Here is a 5942-nt window from a genome sequence, read left to right as displayed (position 1 = left end):
GCAAGCAACCAAAGAACCTGAACAAGCAAACAACTATCTAAAGAAGAACTCTGAAGCCCGGATTCATCAAATGATTTCAAACAAAGAACAAGCAAAAATTGAAGCCGTAGTTGAAACAGAAGAAGTCCAGGTAGATGAAAGCAATTCTAGCAAAAAAGTGAAAATTAGGTCAGGACTCGAGGAGTCCTTCAAGGAAAGATTAGTATCCCTGCTCTGGGAGTACAGAGATGTATTCGCATGGAGTCCAAGGGATATGCCAGGACTATATGAGTCCATAGCAATGTACAGCTTGGATGTCAACCCCAACAGAAAACCAGTAAAACAGAAGAGAAGAAACTTTGCTCCGGAGAGGCAAAGAGCCATTGACGAAGAAGTAGAAAACCTACTCAAAGCAGGGATCATCAAAGAAATCAAATATCCGGAGTGGCTAGCTAATGTGGTCATGGTGAAGAAGTCCAACGGCAAATGGAGAATGTGTGTAGAATACACGGACCTGAATGATGTGTGCCCGAAGGACCCATACCCTCTCCCAAACATTGATCAACTGATAGATGCCACCTCAGGACATGTCATGCTAAGTTTTATGGATGCCTTCTCCGGATACAACCAAATAAATATGAACCCAAAGGACATTCCTAAGACAGCATTCATAACTCACAGAGCAGTCTACGCTTATGTGATGCTACCCTTCGGGCTTACCAGCGCAGGATCCACTTACCAAGGAGCCATGAACAAGATATTCAAGTCCTAGATTGGGAGGAACTTGGAGTGCTATGTCGATGACATGATTTCCAAATCAACAACTATACCAAGGCACGTGGAAGATCTGAAGGAATGCTTTGAAAACCTAAGAAAGAATCAACTCAAGCTGAATCCGGAGAAATGCACCTTCGGAATAGGAGCAGGCAAGTTCCTAGGATTCATGATCAGCAACAGAGGCATAGAAGCCAATCCGGAGAAAATAAAAACAATCCAGGAGATGAAAGCTCCCAAGACCCAAAAAGATGTCCAGAAGCTAGCAGGATCACTAGCAGGACTCAGGAGATTTGTCTCAAAGCTAGCAGAGAGGTGCCTACCATTCTTTGATTTACTCAAAGGAGCAACCAACATAAAAGAGGTGAACTGGAGCCCTAAGTGCCAAAGGGCATTGGAAGAAATCAAGTACTACCTTTCTCAGCCACCAGTCCTAAGCAAAGCTCAGCCAGGAGAGCCTCTCTATTTATACTTGTCAGCAGGAGCACAAGCAGTAGGAGCTGCCCTAATCAGGGAGGAGAATGGAACACAACAACCAGTCTACTATTGATAAGTGGCATTTTATACCACTTAGAACGTCTTAAAATGGCTTAAATTGGTGTCTTGAAATCAAGTATTTTGTGTATTTGATGCGTTTTTCTAGTATTTATGCATTTCAGGGTATTAGTTGCATTTCGGGGGAGGAATCATCAAGAATAAGCCTTGGCATGTGTTCACCATTGCGAGAGGAAAGGAACGGGCAGATTACGGCGAAGAAACGGAGCAAACTTGGATTTTTTCCAGTAGAGGCCTGCGCACCCGCGCAGCTATGCTGAGCGGCCGCGCAGGGTCGGGAATTTTGCTGAATTATTTTAGACTTCTACTTCTGTTTGGCTTCCAACTTCTATGTAATCTGAGTTTTATGGGACTATTATATAAGTAGATTTGAGACGTTTTCACAAGGGGGATAGAAAAAAAGAAGATTGTGTTTTACGCAAGAAGCGAAGGAGATAAGGAAGAAGACCGATTTAGCACACCGCAACGAAGAGGAAGCATATTTTCTTGTGATTCTTGTTTCGTTGTAACGTTGGATGCTAGTTTTATTGCTTTGACTTATTTACTCTTGTGACGTACTCTGTTTTAATATAATTAGTTTAGTTATTATTTTCTTGTGTTTGTTTATCATGATTTCATATGAACCCATGATGGCGATAAGTTCTATTATGGGCTAATCGTGATCATGGGGTTGCAACGGATTTATTATGTAATTCTTTAGTTAATTGTTTAATACTTTAGTGTGTGATGATTGCATGATATCTAGTATTGGTTATGCATATTCGTCTTATGTGCGTCGCAAACATATAAGATAGGGTGTTAATCTCTTGTGAAGCGACGGTGGATCTTGAGATTTAGAACTTGCCATGCTAGCATAGGTTCATGTACGTTGTGCATGATTAGTGGGTAACTCTAACAGTTTTATTTGCCCTATGTAATCAAAAAGAATAACTTGTGCTTAAATCGTTGTGTTGTCAATTTCTGTAGACATATGGGAACTCAACATAATTGATGACTATTCAACTTCTATCTTAATTGTGGATGCTTGGTAGAATGGTATTAGTACAATGAAAGTTGACTTTTATCAGTTTCGTGTTATTCGATTAATATCATCACTGTCACATGCTAAAGGTAATAACAATGGCTATAGAAGGAAGTAATAATGAAGTTGTGATCTCATGAGTGTTTTATTATTGATAAATTGAAGTGTTAGTTAAGTGGTTAATTAAGTAGTTAATTATAGTTAATATTTAATCAACAATTTTAAGTGTTATTATCTTAACATTGAGAAGTAATCATACATTGGTGAGTGAGTTTAATTAGACAATAATTTAGTCTGAGTCTCTGAGGGAACGAACTAGAAAGTATTCTATATTACTTGCGAACGCGTATACTTGCGTGAATATTAGCGCGTGTTTTCGCCCTAACAAGTTTTTGGCGCCGTTGCCAGGGACTCGGCATATTTGTTTAGTTTATGTACTTACCATCATTGGTCATTAGGACTCAGTGATTAGGACGTAGTAGTTACTTATTTTTTTTCTTCTTTTTTTCGGTTGTGTTTCAGGTACTTTAGCAAGCGTTTATGCAAACTCGTTCTCGTGCTCGCAAGAGGACTTTAGATACAGCTGAGGAGACAGACGAAGTTCTTGATATTCCGGAGAAGTTAGATTTTGAGGATTCGGATTCAGGAACTGAGCAGAAAGAACCAGTAAACATGGGAGATCGTATTGTTCAAGCTGACCCAGCTCTCATGGATTTTTCTCGGCCTAAAATTGATGACATTCAGTCAAGCATCCTTCATCCGGCTATTCAAGCTAACACCTTTGAAATCAAGCCGGGCACTATTCAGATGGTGCAGAATTCTGTTTCTTTTGGAGGAGCGGCAACTGAAGACCCCAACATGCACATAAGGAATTTTGTCGAGATCTGCAGCACTTTTAAGTATAATGGCGTGATTGATGAGGCTATCATGTTGAGGCTTTTCCCATTCTCACTAAGGGACAAGGCTAAAGACTGGTTACATTCTGAACCAGCTGGGTCCATCACTACGTGGCAAGATCTTGCGCAAAAGTTTCTGGTGAAGTTTTATCCGATGGCAAAGACTGCTGCTATGAGGAGTGCTCTTACTCAGTTTGCGCAGCAACCTACGGAGTCTATGTGCGAGGCTTGGGAACGCTACAAGGAAATGTTGAGAAAATGTCCACATCATGGAATGCCGGATTGGATGGTGATAACTGGTTTCTATAATGGTTTGGGGGCTCAATCTCGGCCCATGCTCGATGCAGCAGCTGGAGGCGCCTTATGGGCTAAAAGCTATACTGAGGCGTATAATCTTATCGAGACGATGGCTGCAAATGAGCATCAAAACCCAACTCAGAGGATGACGTCAGGCAAGGTAGCAGGTATTCTGGAAGTTGATGCAGCCACCGCTATTGCAGCCCAGCTCCAAGCGCTATCAATGAAGGTTGATTCTTTGGCTACGTATGGAGTTAATCAAATAGCTATGGTTTGTGAGCTTTGTGCAGGTTCTCATGCTACGGATCAGTGTTCTCTTGTAAATGAATCTGTTCAGTATGTGAATAATTATCAGCGGCAACAGCAGCCTGTGCCAGCGACCTATCATCCTAACAACAGAAATCATCCAAATTTCAGCTGGGGGAATAATCAGAATGCTATTCAGCCACCATATCAGCAAGGAGTGAGTAAACAGTTTAACCCACCTGGATTCCAGCAACCACAGCAGTATGCTACAAGGCAATCATATCCTCAACAGGGAAGTGCAGCTGCACCTACTAGTGCTGATTTTGAGGAACTTAAGTTGTTGTGCAAGAGTCAGGCGGTTTCTATCAAGACCTTGGAAAATCAAATCGGTCAATTAGCCAATGCAGTGCTCAATCGTCAACCTGGCACTCTTCCCAGTGACACGGAAGTACCAGGCAGGAAGGAAGCTAAAGAGCAAGTCAAGGCTATTACCTTAAGGTCTGGAAAAGTAGCTGATGCTGAAAAGGCAAAAGAATTAGAAGCTGAAATTAGAGGTGAAGAATCTAAGCAAAAGGAGAAAGCGGCGGAACCAAGGAAGACTACTGTTGAACACACTCTGCCTGAGGCTAATACAGGGGAGAAACAGCTCTATCCTCCACCACCTTTTCCTAAGAGATTGCAGCAACAAAAGCTGGATAGACAGTTCGGGAAGTTTCTGGAGGTGTTCAAGAAATTTCACATCAATATACCTTTCGCTGAAGCTCTTGAACAAATGCCTAGTTATGCGAAGTTTATGAAGACTATTCTTTCAAGGAAGGTGAAACTGGATGACCTTGAAACCGTTGCTCTCACGGAAGAATGCAGCGCTGTTCTGCAACAAAAGTTACCACCAAAACTGAAAGATCCAGGAAGCTTCACCATTCCTTGCACAATTGGCAATCTGACGTTTGACAAGTGCCTTTGTGATTTGGGAGCAAGCATTAATCTGATGCCGTTGTCGATCTTTAAAAAACTGGATCTGCCTGATCTAAAACCCACGTACATGTCACTACAATTGGCTGACTGTTCCATTACTTACCCAAGGGGCATAGTTGAGGATGTGCTCGTCAAGGTGGATAAGCTCTTCTTTCCTGCAGATTTTATTATTCTGGATTTTGAGGAAGATAAGAAGATTCCCATAATCTTGGGAAGGCCTTTCTTGGCTACTGGTCGTACCTTGATAGATGTGCAAAAAGGGGAACTTACTATGCGGGTCCAAGATCAGGATGTGACCTTCAACGTATTCAAGGCAATGAAATTCCCTACAGAAGATGAGGAGTGCTTAAAAGTGGATGTGATTGATTCTGCGGTTACTTCAGAACTCGATCACATGCTAATGTCTGATGCATTGGAAAAGGCCTTAGTGGGGGATTTTGACAGCGATGATGAAGATAGCAACGAGCAATTACAATATCTGAACGCTTCTCCCTGGAAGCGAAAGCTGGACATACCATTTGAATCTCTTGGTACTTCTGACCTCAAGAACGCCGAAGGGAAGCTCAAACCATCAATAGAGGAAGCACCTACCTTGGAGCTCAAGCCATTACCTGAACACTTGAGGTATGCTTTTTTAGGTGATTCATCTACGTTACCTGTTATTATTTCATCTGACCTTTCAGGTAGTGAGGAAGACAAGCTCTTAAGGATTTTGAGAGAATTCAAATCGGCTATAGGATGGACCATAGCAGACATCAAGGGGATAAGTCCTTCATATTGTATGCATAAAATTCTGCTAGAGGAAGGTAGTAAGCCAACTGTGGAACAACAGCGAAGACTGATTCCCATCATGAAGGAGGTGGTGAAGAAAGAAATTCTGAAATGGCTAGATGCAGGCATCATTTATCCTATTTCTGACAGCTCATGGGTGAGCCCCGTACAATGTGTACCTAAGAAGGGAGGTATCACTGTGGTCGCAAATGAAAAGAATGAGCTCATCCCTACTCGAACAGTTACAGGATGGAGAGTATGCATGGATTATAGAAAATTGAACAAAGCCACAAGGAAGGATCACTTCCCCCTTCCATTTATTGATCAGATGCTTGACAGATTGGCGGGTCATGAGTATTTTTGTCTTCTGGATGGTTATTCCGGGTATAATCAGATTTGTATTGCACCAGAGGATCAGGAAAAGACTA

At 41.9% G+C, this 5942-nt stretch overlaps 1 non-coding gene across 1 annotated transcript; it reads right to left on the bottom strand.

Annotated features, from left to right (window-relative positions):
• Window positions 1-3394: 3394 nt before the first annotated feature.
• Window positions 3395-3501, bottom strand: LOC141699798 (small nucleolar RNA R71). Its single transcript, XR_012566099.1, has one exon. It is a non-coding gene; the product is annotated as a small nucleolar RNA R71 (small nucleolar RNA).
• Between the last annotated feature and the right edge of the window lie 2441 nt (window positions 3502-5942).

This window comes from Apium graveolens, unplaced genomic scaffold (genome assembly GCF_009905375.1).
Source record: "Apium graveolens cultivar Ventura unplaced genomic scaffold, ASM990537v1 ctg1319, whole genome shotgun sequence".
NCBI lineage: Eukaryota > Viridiplantae > Streptophyta > Magnoliopsida > Apiales > Apiaceae > Apium > Apium graveolens.
The sequence above is the reverse complement of the archived record's forward strand: the minus strand, read 5'-3'. Positions and strand labels throughout refer to the sequence as shown.